The 14,937-nt window shown below is 28.2% G+C and overlaps 1 protein-coding gene and 1 long non-coding RNA gene across 10 annotated transcripts in view; one reads left to right on the top strand and one right to left on the bottom strand.

Annotated features, from left to right (window-relative positions):
• Positions 1-14,937, top strand: part of LOC107447498 (homeotic protein antennapedia) — a 212,723-nt gene that overhangs the window by 3,991 nt on the left and 193,795 nt on the right. The gene's annotated exons all lie outside the window — the stretch shown is intronic.
• LOC107447499 (uncharacterized) overlaps positions 1-14,937 on the bottom strand; it is a 167,899-nt gene that overhangs the window by 30,407 nt on the left and 122,555 nt on the right. For all 8 annotated transcript variants that reach the window (XR_006224764.2, XR_006224762.2, XR_006224760.2 and 5 more), the window contains one exon: positions 3,709-3,744. This is a non-coding gene — a long non-coding RNA (uncharacterized lncRNA). The remainder of the gene's footprint in view (positions 1-3,708; positions 3,745-14,937) is intronic.

The raw sequence follows: 14,937 nt of genomic DNA, 5'->3' as shown, positions 1-14,937 counted from the left end.
AATACTGGGAGATTAGTTCAAAAATATGTTATGATTACAAAGCGAAACGGAATTAGTAAAGTATAATTAATGAACTATTTATCTTACCCCTATATTTGTTAACAGAAAAATGAGTATCTACTAGAAGATTTTCGAACTTAAAATAGAATTATTAGTGAGTAAATTTACCAAATTGTCTTCTTTAGTCAATTTCAAGATTATGTTCAATCCAGTGATTTAATATTGAAATTTAATTTAAAATTAATTTATTTTAACTTTGCTTTGAAAATATGATACAAAAATATATCCAGTTCTGATTTTACTACATTGGTTTTCAAACCAAATGAGTATTGTTCAATTCAATTATTTTATTTTGAAAATGCATTGTATTGTGATATTTAACAGACAAAAGTTAGCTGCAACATGTGGATTATTTCATTAACACACTTTAATTGAAAAATATTATCACTTTATAAATGAATACCTAGAATTTTAATTGCTTGATGTCAAATTTTTTTCGATTTTGCTATAAATACTGAAATATTAACGAAATTTATTAAGAAAATTTATAAACATATTTGATATAATTTCACTGAATTGCAAATTTTATGCAAACTAAAATTCTAAAGCTAAATTTATGAAATGCCAAACCAATTACGAAATGAACTCCTTAGTCTCAATTAAAAAAAACGCAACAAATTATTAATGACTATATTCTGTTTATAAATAAACTAAAAATTTGGGATGCTGGTAATTTTAAGTAACAAAATGAAACTAACGCTTAAAAACAGAAAGACAATTGCTTAAAAGTGTTTTGTAGTATTTCAATATATGAATATTGCATATATTAAACTTGAAATACAAATAATATTTCCAAGTTTGATATATATATATACATACACACACCGGAGAGCCATTACATTATTACCACCCTGCTAATAACATGTAGGACCACCTTTAGCCCTCAAAGCTGCTAGCAGCCACCGCGGCATTGATTCCACTAAGTGCTGATAGTTGGTCTGAGGTATCTGGTACCAAGCGCTCACCAACTGGTCCTGTAATTCCCTCACTTTGCGAAGGGGTAGCGTGGCAGCACAAATTTCGTTTTCCAAGTAGGACTACAAATGCTGCTCTATTGGATTAGGGTCAGGTGAATTTGGGAATGTTCCTCGACGATTCGACCCTTATGACATGGTGCATCATCCTGCTGGTAAGCACCATCCCCCGCAGGAAAAACTGTTGTTATGAATGGGTGAACCTGGTCTGCAACTATGTTCAAGTAGCTTACAGACGTCAGGGATTGTTCTATGAATATTATGGGTCCTAATGTGCCCCATGAAAACATTGTTTCTGGGAGAGAAACCATGAAAACCTGGGCAAGCCCATTGTTATAGATTGAGGGNATATATACTTATTATTAAAAGAAAAGATTATTAGAATCTTAGCCTAAACGAGTCATTTCAAGACAAAAAAAAATTTTACTTTTTGAAAACAATTTAAAATTACTTCAAAAAGTAATATGCACTACTTGCATACTGAAAGTATTGTTTACTGAATAATAATTATGAGTTACAAACATTATATTTATAATAGCAATGACACATTTTCATTATCATCAGATCTTACTATCTATATTAAAAGAATCACACGTCTGGTGTTGAAAAAATTATGCTTTCAAATTACTAATGAATATATTTTATAACACTATTCAAAGAAATGGTTAAAATTAGTTGTTCAAAAAGCTTTTTGTGTACTTTTAATTCCCTATTAATATTCATGCTTTATTTTTTTTGCACAAATTCTGATTAAAAACATAATTAATGTATCAGAAAATTGCACAGTATACCTAAGCAATTGATTTTAGTGTTGAAAATCATTAAAACTGTTATAATTTGCAATAATAAGTGTAGTTAATTATATATTTCACGGAGTTTACGACGATAGTAAAGCAATTTCGTAAGAGGTTAATGAATTTCCTTAAAAAAAACTGCATCTGGCGAAAATGAATGTTGAATTTAAAAAAAAATCGAAGTTGATAAACAAAATCTATAATTTGTAAGTCAAGCCTGAGAAACAATTTTATTTCCATGAAATATGCTTAAGAAAACAAAGTATTTAAAAATTATACTATAAATCTTTAGCGATCAAGTATGAGCTGCATTTAAAAATTAATTCAAGCAGTACAATGAGTTAGTAAATACCATTTTATATAGTAATTTTGTGGTGTCCATCTCACTTAAGGTTACCATTCTATACAGTAACTTTATCGTTGAATTAATACAATACGAACCATTATGCGGAAATTTATATTTTTAAAAACTGACTATGTGTGTGAATATCAAATCTAAATATTTATATTTTAAGCAGTCTTTAAATTGGTTAGTTTGAGCAAATGAATTATAAAAGTAAATATTTCTTTTATATCATTACTATCTAAATAATATATGAAAAATAATCTTCGAAATTTATTTTAAAACTGTTCATTTTCTACTCATTTTTATCTGTAAATAAAACATATTAAGATAAAATTTATTAGCAAACCTATAACATAACAGCACAGCTTTATAGTGTACATTATAAACTTCTGTATAATGTAGTGCAGCCAATGATAATTTTATAATTTGAAAAGTCAAAGTTTCTTTAAGAATTAATAAATTAAAAGAAATTCAATCCATTTTCATTAAGAAAAGGAAATTGTATTCAACTATTGAATATAAATTAATTATACTTTCAATTGAATGTGAGACTAAGAACTCAAGTTACAACCGTAGGAAGCAGACATTTTGCTAACAGCCTCAATTTCTGACAGCCCAAAATTGAAATATAGAATCGTGTAATTCTTCTTCAAAAATCAAATTTAACTTATTGACACTCTTTAAAAAGAGATTACATCGTGTGCTCCCATATCTCCCAAAAATCCTTCGGACCTTTTACAAGTATTGATGTAAGTCTTAATGGCTTGTACAATGTTTACATAACATTTCAGTTAAAACAGATCATCATTTTCTAAAGATGTGTTTGAGTAAAATAATAACTAGAATTTAATACTTCTTACAACATTTAAGAACATTGCTTACCATATAAAAGCATATTATATTTCATTTATATTTCTAATCTTTTTCAAATGTGGTATGCATATTTTGAGAAGAATACTTCTATTCTAATGGAACAGCATATGGTAAAACAAGTTAAGAAAAGTTAATGCAATATAAAGTTCAAATTCATGGCAAAATTTGAAAGGTGAAACAAAGTTAACAAAATATGCCATTGAATATCCTATGTAAGATTCTGTTATGTTCTTGATATGAGCACCTTCTCAATCAGCTTTAGGTAAACAAAATGGTCGGTGAAAGGAGTTCTTAGTTAGTCATTTGCATTTTTCACATCTATACTGCTATTCTTACTGTATTTTCCATACAATCTCTCATAAATATTTTTGCTTGATGAATGTTTTTAAAAGCAAGTTTACTCTTTTATTTATTGAAATATAACACTAATATTTAAATATTTCTGCATTTTACTTTAAATACATTATTTTTATAGATATAGAATAAGCCATCATTTTTATAGATTTAGAATAAGCCGTTAGTCAAGTGCTTGATATTAAACACATAATTCTGTAACAATCATAAAAGTCGAGTCGTTCATAGTACATAATTAATGCAAAATAATTAACTTAACACATAATGAAAAATTTAATAAAAATAGGAGTAAATAATTCATATTTACCTTATAATCTGATGTCTTCAAGTTGGCACTCAATATCTACAATAGAAAAGTAATTTAATTAAAATCATGTGTGATACAGATAAAAGGTTTATTATACCATTAAAATGATAGATGGAAGTCATGTAAATTGGCAGATTAGCAATTTATATCCCAAATAGTAGAGTAGGGTTTGTTTTAGTGTCAGCTACAACCTTTATCCCAAAGCCCAACAAGGTCTATAAATGATTAACAAATAAACTATACAAGCTTGAAATAATGTTAAATTTAACTATGCTAGTTTACGCACTACGAAGTTCGTATAAAGCTTGCATAAACAACCTTATTATATTGAGACTGAATTTGCCTTTACAAAACAAGGCTTGAAAAATCTTTTGTAATCGAAGATGAATCATAATTCGCACATCAGGAGTAGAAAGCATTCGTAAACAGTAGAAACTTTCACCTTCTCGAGATTTTATTTACAATTTACAGAAATCACTGAAACAAGGTTTATTTGAGCAGGCTTTTAAATACTTTCCTTAACACTTTGAAAGGGAAGGTTGGTATGATCATTAAGTTTTTAACATAAATAAAATTTTGCATTTGGAGCTAGAACTAAGCTAAAATGAAGAAAAAAAGAGACAAAAATTAGGTTTCAGCAAAAGATAAAATAATGAAGATTTTTTTCATGTTTTTATTCAATCTTTAAGGAAACAATCTTTGAATATTAATATTTCTACTAAGTTTAAAATAGGATTATTTAGTCAAGAATTTTATGCTAACCAAATAAAAATGAAAATGACAATGTTTTGCCTGCTATCTGGGATATATTTTGTAAATAACTTTTTAGTACGCAATCCTATTCCAAAATCGAGAGAGCAATTGTACATATTAAAGTAATTTTAAGCTGGTAAAAACTGTGTTGTTTTAGGTTTCATCATGCCCTTTAGTATATAATACAATCAGAGGTGTCAGAGCAAACTACAGTCAGAGGTGTAGCGAAAATAATGGGTAGCTGGAGTTACACATATTAAGGTAATTTTAAGCTAGTAAAAACTGTGTTGTTTTAGGTATCATCATGCCCTTTAGTATATAATACAATCAGAGGTATCAGAGCAAACTACAGTCAGAGGTGTAGTGAAAATAATATGGGTAGCTGGAGTAACACATATTAAAGTAGTTTTAAACTAGTAAAAAATGTGTTGTTTTAGGTATCATCATGCCCTTTAGTATATAATACAATCAGAGGTGTCAGAGCAAAACAGTCAGAGGTGCAGTGAAAAATAATGAGGGTCGCTGGAATTACGCTATTGATATCGGAGAAGAGCAAATAATTATTTTTGGACTCAATAAGTAGTTTGAAAAAACTGAAATGCAATTAGAGAACTTCCGAACATTTAAAAAAGTTCTTATTAATTAATTCTGAAGGATTTTCCTAAATTTAATAAAAGATTTATTTTCTTGAATATTATAAATGAGCTTATCATCTAAATGAATTTGTTTAAAATACTAATCAATATCAATTTGTTTCGGTATGTTATAACAATAGATTCTGATTGTAAGCTATAATTAGCATAATCATTAAAAAGTTATGACTAGTTTTTAAGTTTAAGCTAGATTTAAAATCTGTTCAAAATACCCATAAGATATACTAGCATCAAGAGCATGACGATGTCGGAAATTAAGCATCGCTGTGTTGCGTAAGAAAATACTAATATTTCACTGTAAATCACGAAATTTTTCCAATTTACTAATTCTCTTTGGATCATATTTTCTAGTGAATGTTTATAAAAATACATAAAAATACTTTTATAAACATCTTCTTTAACAATTTTGCTACCCAAAACTTTAAATAATCAGTAATTCTCAAAATGTAAGAATGGTGTGACTGGTGATAATATCGTTATGAAAAATTATCGCGATAATGTTTTACTATTTCTAACGCTTTTGGTAGTTAGCACAATCTTATTATTGTATTCTGACAACGATATTGTCGTTCTCGCTTATTATCATTTATGAAAATTATAACGAATAATAACTCTCTAACCTATTTAATGATATATAACTCTATTCGATAATTGATATGGTTAATTATCATCGTGATATTTTCATTGTTGATAAATATCTCATTCTTGATATTCACATGGTGTTAACGTCAGAATAAGTATCGTTAAAGCGATAGTTAAAAAATAGAGAAAATTCACGATGCTCATTAAACCAGGTAAAAAACCAACTCTTTAACCATCTTCCATTTTTGGATGACAATTTTACACAAACATGCTAAACTAAGTTCAGGAAAGGCAAGCATGCTAAACTGAGTTCAGTAAGGGTTCGCGCGAGCATGCTATGCTAAGTTCCGCAATGGTATGCAAAAGTATTCTAATCTAAAGTTTAGTAAAAGTTTAAACTATAGTTAAACTTTTACTGAACTTTATAGTTTAGGTTAAACTATAAAGTTTAAATTAAAAATTGAAGTAAAAAGGGGGTCATTGTAAATTAAATTAGCAAGCGAAGCTTAACTTTAAACAGTGTTAACTTTGCAACAGATTTTGTCCCCGAAATTTTTGTAAATTCATCAGAACAGATATAGTAAAGCTGAATCACTGATGCATCCAAAATTTATAAAAATACTCATAATATCATCTCCGCCTAGCGCCGACATTACGCAAGAAATCTCTTTTCCAACTTCCTTTTAAGTTTTTTCCTCTAGGATGACATTTCAAGGACAAAGGTGCTACTTTTAAAAATTTTTAAATTCTGTTATCGTAAAGACAAATTTATTTAATCAACAAGTCGAATAAATCAAGTTCATTAAATTAATTAAATCGAATAAATTAATTTATTAAGTTAATAATTGTAAACTAAATCATAAAATATTCTACCACTACGAAAGATTAACTGAACTTCAGCACTTCCAGAAAAAGCAAAAAAATTTCAAAATAAAAAGCTCCTCTTCATAAAATTCCATTCTGAAATTTCAACTAGCTCTCAAATGATAACTGCTTTTTTCCTTTTTCGAAAATAGTTCTTTTTTCCAGCTATCGTATCAGTTAGTGCATTATGCTCAGATTATCGTTTTCAACGATAATGCAAGCATCTCCCTTAATCTGTATTTTAGAGCCCTAGTCAAAAATGAAGACAAAAAAGTATACAAATTATGAGACGCAGCTTAATATTTAACGGGGGGGCGAAGAAAGAAACAAAAGCATATCAAAGTTTCTGTAGAAGAAGGCTGGATTAATGACAACAAAATATATTTGATTGATAAGGTTACAGAAAGCACTGAATCCATATCTAAAGCCAATTGCCGAGGCACATTCAAGTGTCATCTGATCATTTTGATGCTTTTAATCTCGCCTTCCACAGTAGTGAGGCAATTCATCAGATTTCGATAGCAGTTAATTTTGACCCTTAATGTAGATATTTTTCAGATTTCTTTTTTTATTAGGATCCTGAAAGTCATCAAGGGAGATGATTAAGGAACACCGTGTAAAAAGCCTTGGGAAAAATGAGATAAGAATTATTGTTTAATTTAATTAATCATTATTATTGCGATTTTTTTTAAAAAAAACTACTGTGCCTCAATATCCAAAAAATCTAAAATAATAAGAGCATAGTAGCGTCGCTTATCAGATGCTATTGTAACGAAGTAGTTATTTGTAATTAAATTATATTTGTCTAAAGTTGATATAGTATAAAATTTAAGGAAATAAAAAAAAAATTAACGCGTTATCATTGTGTTTTCCTCCCTTTTGAAGAAACGAAACAGATCAAAATACGAACTCCGTTTCATAAATCATAAGTGATGAGTTTACGAAAAAAAAGTCTTTCTTAAAAATAAAAATGCCACCCAGAACTTATCTGCTGACTTTCAAATGAGAACTGTTTTTTCGAAAGTCGAAAAAGAGTTCGTTTTTTTTTTCAGTAAATGTATAAGTTTGCGCATTAAGCACATATTATCGTTGTTCAGCTTTTGGCCATTATATAAAGCTTTAATATGTCCACAAACTTAACCCCCAGTAGAAAGACTGGAGGAATGTACCCCACGAATAGGAAAGATGGGGGGTCGCAAAAGCAAAGAAGGAACATTACACTACCATAAAGCCTTTCTGACACGCCATAAAATGCCCATAAATGCCAGGCCCGGTCCAATTTCTTTTGGATGGCGGACAGTACCTCACGAGACTTTTCTAACAGAAATGCTTCAGAGAGACGCACAAGTAACGATACTTTAAGTTTAGGATTTTCAGTTTTAAGGTGATTTTCTTTTCTTTTTTTTGATGATATGGATTAAGTCTTTATTTTTTCCACCGCCGAAAATTTAATCTTTATTTCAGTTGGGTGAAAATATACTTTATATTCTTCTCTAGGTACTGAATTAAATTCGTTTTACCGTAAATCAAGAGAAAATACTTTGTCGGCAAAATACATTTCTTTCTATAATGATATTTCAAATAAAATCACTTCTCGTCTGAGCTTGATAAATACGTTTCTAAGACTGGATAAATTGCTGATACCAATATCAAAAGGATAATTTATAATTTTAATAACACCTCGACCCAAGTATTATACAGCTCCAAGTATGTCATTAATTCATATGACATTAAACAGCCGTAGTATTTTAAAAATTCTTTATATGCAAAACTTTATGATTCTGTTTTTTCGGGGGGTATGATACAGTTCAGTTTTGGACTGTTGACAAATTAAACGTTGAAAGAGTATCCAAAACAATTTTATTTTATGCAATGGTAATTGCTGATACCAATACCAAAAGGGATATTTTATAATTTTAACAACTGATCAACTCAAAATTAACGGTAGTAAATAACGGACAGTAAAGATTCATAGAAAAATGTACTGTTTTGGACTTAATGTTGACAAATTCAACGTTGAAAGGGTATCCCAAACAATATTATTTGTCCCAATCTATTAATAACGTTGCAGAGAACGCTACTATGTTTTTTATTGAAAAGTTGAAAGAGATCTGAAAAAAAAAGCACCGGTGGAAAGAGTACCCAAAAAGCATCGTAAAATCACTTCTTGGAATACTAGATTAATTTTCTTTAAGTGTAGAATTTCCTTACAATTTTTCCTTACTTTCTTAGATAACTTCAGCTAATTCTTGTACATTTATAAGAAACTAATGTTTTAACACATTTAAAAGTAAATACCTGTGAAATTTTATTTCTTTTATTGTATTTATAACATTTCCGAATTACTATAATTGCTTCTCAGCTGAAATTTAATATTATTTTTCAAAATATAATTTATAAAATAAAGATCAAGTTCCATTTAAGTAATGAAAATTTAATTTTTATTCTAAAAAATATTTAAAATATACTTGTTACTTTAACAGTTTTTTTTTTCTTTTTTACTTAGTTTGAATTAAAGTTCACTTGATAATTATAAATTATTACTTTTTAGACATTAATATTAACTAAAATAAAACATTTAAAATTATTTAATTCAGGCAGATTTCCTTTCCATTTTGATTATACTTGCACTTTTCAAAAACACAACAATATCATTAAATAATGAATTTTATTATTTATTCACCTTTACCACTTTACTAACTTAAGATAAGAAATCTAAAAAAATACAAGATGTCAATTGTAAGATCATGTCATTGAATTTATACGACATTAAACAGCGGCAAATTTCTTAAAATTCTTCATTCGCAAAACTTTTTATTTTATTTTTTAGGTTCGTACTTTACCGTGACTCAAATATATCACCGAAGAAGGACTGTTTTAGAATATATTATTTTACTCTGTAATTTGTGTCGAGTAGATGAAATAATAAATTTGTTTCAGTAGTTTCCAAAAATTTTCTTCATTTTAAGAAAAAACTCAAAATATCGGTCACGAAAAAGAAAATATTGTTAAGGCCTAACTTTCTTCCGATCTGACTTTTCAAAACTAAGGTGATAACTAAAAGGAGAAATTATTTACCAAACGTGATGAAAAAATATTTTCATGGTTTGTCTCTGCATCAAAATAAGAGTAATAGCAGCATCTTATTATAAATTAAAAATGGTAGAAAGTTATGATAACATTAATCGATATTTGTGTAAAACCAAATACTTTGTTTAATCAAATATTTTAATAATTTAAATAAGATACAGAAACTATGATGCAACAACGGCCTGTCAACAACGTACAGCTGTGTACAATATTTAAAGTAGTAACGAAATAAATTATAATAAGAACAATATTTTTAAAATTTCTCCAGTTTTTAAAAAATTTACTGCATGCTTGTCGAGGGCCGGGATAGCCTGGTTAGTATGGAGTTGGACTCGAGCTCGTGAGAACGGGAGGAAAATGGTGACTGGTGCTCTTTAAATCTGCCGAGGTCACAAAGTCCCCCAAGTTCCCATAACAAATCAATACCTCTGGGGGAACTGATCCAGGAGTTCCCTTGTCTTCCGGATTAGGTTCAAAATTACAAGGCTACGGAGTTGAACGTTGGTAGTCGTAAACCCAAAATTGGGACGGCTGTTCGAAGACGGTTATAATATAAAAGTAAATATGCTTCCCGAGTAACAATAATCATTTATTATTGTTAAAGATTTCTAAACAATCTAATATTATTAAATACACAAAAATAAATAAAATGATTTGGGTGGCCCATGTGATTCGAATGAGCGATGACAATGCAATAAAAAAAGATGTTGCTTTTTAGACCCACTGGAACAAGAAAGCGAGGAATAATGGGTTGATTCGGGAGTCTGATTTTCTCGCAATTAATGAAAAGAATTGGACATCAAGGATAAATCGGAAGTCATTATGGAGAAATCTTCAGATTAAGACATTGGCCCACATTAGGCTGCCTGGAAAACTATGATGATGATAATATTGTTAACGACGACTAATTTTGTTTATTATAATTAAATATTAATCATATGTCGAACAAAAAATATCAGTAAATAATCAGTAAATAAAATCAGTAAATAGATCAGTAAATAAAAACCCTAAAGACGACCAGAAACACCTGAGCAACTTAGTTCTTATTCTAACAAGCTGCAATTCTCAATGTTTAAATAATTGATGTTATTATTTCATATATTCATCATCTATTATATTAATTAATAGGGGAACTTCTTCAAAATAGAAAATGCGATCCCATAAGAAATCTTCCCCCTCAAATTTTTTTTTACCTACTTTTAGTTCATTATATCTACACTGCGAAAAATATTCTGGTAAAATTATCGTACTGTGTGGTAATGATATTTCTGGTGTAAAAACCATCATTCTGTTTCATAAAACCGAAATATACGGCATTTAAGCCATTCATTTGGTACTGTTTTGGACTTAGAGTACCGAAAAAAGCACCATAAAATCACTTCTTGGAATATATACTAATTACTAAATCAATTTTCCTTCAGTGTAGAATTTCCTTATAATTTTTCCTTACTTTCTCAAATAATTTTCTAAGATAACTTTGGTAACAGTTTACCAGAAATTCCAAATTTATAGTCCTTATTACCACACATTTAGTAATAAATACAAAACCGAAAATTAAATTTATCCGAAAAAATAGTTTTTATGCCATTCTCTAAAGTATCATGATAATAATATGAAACCATATTTTATTGATAATTTTATTAAAACCATTACCAAAGCACTTCGGAAAAAATTACAGTGTCTGTTGGTGCACCCATAACAACCAGAAACACGGTAAATTTTACCATATTCTGGTAGTTTTAACCATCTTTTTTTTTTCTCACTGTAATGAACTAATTTCATTAATTTTTAAAATACTGTAATTTTACATGCAATAATTCCAAAAAAAAAATAAAGAAATCAATTACTTTTCTATTAATTGTGCGAATTTATTACTTTACAGTATAATAAATACGCACTATAGTATAACGGCTACACATTTTTTCCGAAACATTAGAGAATTCTAAATCCATTATATGTTACTTAAAGTGAAATGTGTATCAAATTGTATAACGTCTTTCTTGAAGTTTCAGTTAATTCATAGCACAATTTCTACTTTACCTACACTAGCCGTAATCAAAATTTCGAAAAAATAATAGCAAATCAGTATTAATGTATGAGAAATGTTAAAAAACAAACTCCCCTTTCGTCAGGTTGTATAATAATGCTATCTTATTTGAAAGATTTCAAGAAAACATTAATTAGAATTTTACCGTTAAAAGAAAGTTACAGATTAAAGATGGGGGGGGGGGACTCAGACGGAAAAATGTTTTCATGTCTAAACTGCTGCCCATTTTTATTGAAAAAGAAGTGAAAAGGGGGTCTAATTGTGAAAGCTAGTTATAAATTACGTACAACCGCTTGACATCTTTATAATAGCCTCCAGTTAAAAGCCTGCTGAATAGAAAAATTTGTTTTTATTTAAAAGTGCACAACGGAAAAAAATTCTGGCTAAATCCTCGTACTTGTATGGTTAACACATTTATAGTATAAGAAAACATAATTCTGGTAATTAAACCAAAATATACGGCATTCAAACCATTAATTTGGTAATTTTTTCGTTCATATGGTAACTGGTATGGTTTACTGGAAATTCTGCGTTTCAAAATTGCAGTTCTTATTACCATTTTTAATTTCTATCGTGATACTTCAGAGCAGTGCATAAAACCCATTCATTCCGTTAAATTTACTTTTCATTTTTGTATTGTTACTCATTTTTGTATTGTATTCCGGTAAACCTTTACCATATGAACAAAAAAATTACCAAATAATTACTTTAAAAAACGCATATTTTGATATAATTATCAACAGTAGGGTTTCTTTTACCAGAAATGTCTTATGAATGGACCGTACAAATATGGTAATTTTGCCGGAACTTTTTTATCCATGAATGTATAGCTATAATAGAAAAGCGGCGTATAAATGACCAGGAAAACCTGCATCATGTTATTCGGTATCTTCTTTCCTCGAGATTTAAGATTTTATTTCAACTCACAATTTTTCATTAAATAGCAAAAAAATGGATCTTATTTTGATTTAATAATTCGCTGTAAATTCCAAGTAATATGAATAATTCTACAATTTTTTGTCATGAGTAATATGACATTTATTCTTAAGCACGCGAACTTTTTGTAAACTGTAAAAAAGAAGGAAAAAAGAACCTAAAAAAAGCACCGGAAAAAGGACCCAAAAGCAGGATTTTAAGCATGTATGTGAATTTAACAACTGATTCAATTTGAACCGTTGCACACTAATTTAATGTAATTAAATATTTATAACAATGTAATTAGATATTTTTCTTTAAAAAAAACTAATTATTATAACTTGTATTAATTGTTTTCAAAGTCATACAAGGATTAATTTGAAGCTAACGGAAAGTTGACTTTCACAGTTGAACTTTAATAAGCCTTAAAGTTTATATAAATTCCAATAATTACAAACACTGATCTAAAACGTGATCTAAGAATAGCATATAAAATATTTTTAACATAAGAAAAAAATTCATTATAAATAAACACATTTATTATAATGTTTACCTTATTACAGGCTTGTACTGCTGAGAAACTTAAGTTCATTGATAGATTAAAGAATTTATAATAGTAGCACTGGAGATATACAATAAAATAATATAGTTCCCTTCTATAGCCTTCAAATTGATCCTTCTATTTTGCTTTGTATTTAATTACATCAAATTCGGACTCTGTTCAAATGAAATTAATCGTTTAATTAATTTACTAAATTATGAGGTTCTTTTCTTTCTTTTTTTTCTGGTGCTTTTTATGCGTGATTCACATAACTTTATAAGGGTAGGAATTGTTTTTATTATAGGGCTACTAGTTTTGCGTAACAAATAACAATCAAAATCCTTCAAGGATGAAAAAAATATATTTTTCTATTACTCCTTATGGAAGACTACTCAAGGAGAAAAAAATTCTGGTAAAATTAACATATTGCATGTTAATGACATTTCTGTTAAAGACAAAACCTAATTTTCGTCATGAAACCAAACTATATGATATTTATAAACCATTCATTTAGTAATTTTTCCATTCATATGGTAATGGTTTACCGGGAATTCCGGTTTTTAAAATTACAGTTCTTATTATCAAACATATAGAAAGAAATACAAAACTGAAATGTAAATTTTACCGAATAAATGGATTTTAAGCAAGGCTCTAAGAAATCATGATAAAATTACCAAGTTTTGCTACGGTTAGTAAATTTTGAACCTTTACTAATTATTTTTAATGTTAATTTAACCAATATTATTAACTGAGCGCTTCAGTAGAAAATACCGAACTTTTTGTAACACGGTAAACATTTTCTGGTAGTTTTCACTGCACTTTTTTTCTCATCGTGTGTAATTTTAATTGTATTACGATTCTCGATTGAACTTTATATGCAATGATTTTTATAAATCATCACCATGTAGCTATTCTTTTTCTCACGTTATTTAGAAGGAAATGACTGAATTTATTCAGGGGTCAAATCGTTTCAGCTGCTTCAAATTTAGAGCGAGGTTGGTATTTACTTTGAGTAAACTGTGTTTTCATGAGGATCAAAATTGTCTTTGAATAGAATAGGTCAAATGATCAAGTATTTTGATGAGACAATAAGTAAAGATTGCACGTTTACCTACTTCAACTTGCCTTATACCATATTTTTCCATTTAAATGTTTGTCATAGAGACACACTTAATTAATTTAAAGACAAAAAATTGATCTTGTTTTACATTTTATTTCACAATGTTTTCTAATGTTGTATCTAATGTTTTTTTTTAAAAAATAACTATGAGCTGAAAACTTTTACTTTTTTTTAAAAGGTTTCATCATTTTTGAGCAACAATCTTTCATAACTCAGAAAACATTCCTGTTAACTTATCACTACATACAACTGCTATAATCTTAAACATCCCCAAAAAATTTCAAAGTAATATCATAGGTAGCATCTTAGAAAAGGTGCATCGAAAAATTTTAGTTTTAACAGTATTGATATATGCCATGTCGACTTGCCTTAAATATTTTCAAATTAAATGCTTGAGAAAACTTTAAAAATAATAGTAAAATAAGTTGCTATTTTAAGGAAATTTAATTAAATTATTGTCCAAAGTCTCAGATTTTTGGCTACCGAATCGAAATGCAATAAATCCAGTAGTTCCTTAATTTAAAGTGCTTTAAAGCAATAATTTGAGACAACTTTCTTTTATTGCAAATAAAATTTGAATTTGAATAATTTGAAAAATACAGGTGCAAAACATTTGTATTGGAAGAATATCTTATTAATAGTACTATAATAAAATAATGCTGAA

This window comes from Parasteatoda tepidariorum, chromosome X2, assembly GCF_043381705.1.
Source record: "Parasteatoda tepidariorum isolate YZ-2023 chromosome X2, CAS_Ptep_4.0, whole genome shotgun sequence".
Classification (NCBI taxonomy): Eukaryota; Metazoa; Arthropoda; class Arachnida; order Araneae; family Theridiidae; genus Parasteatoda; species Parasteatoda tepidariorum.
The sequence above is the reverse complement of the archived record's forward strand: the minus strand, read 5'-3'. Positions and strand labels throughout refer to the sequence as shown.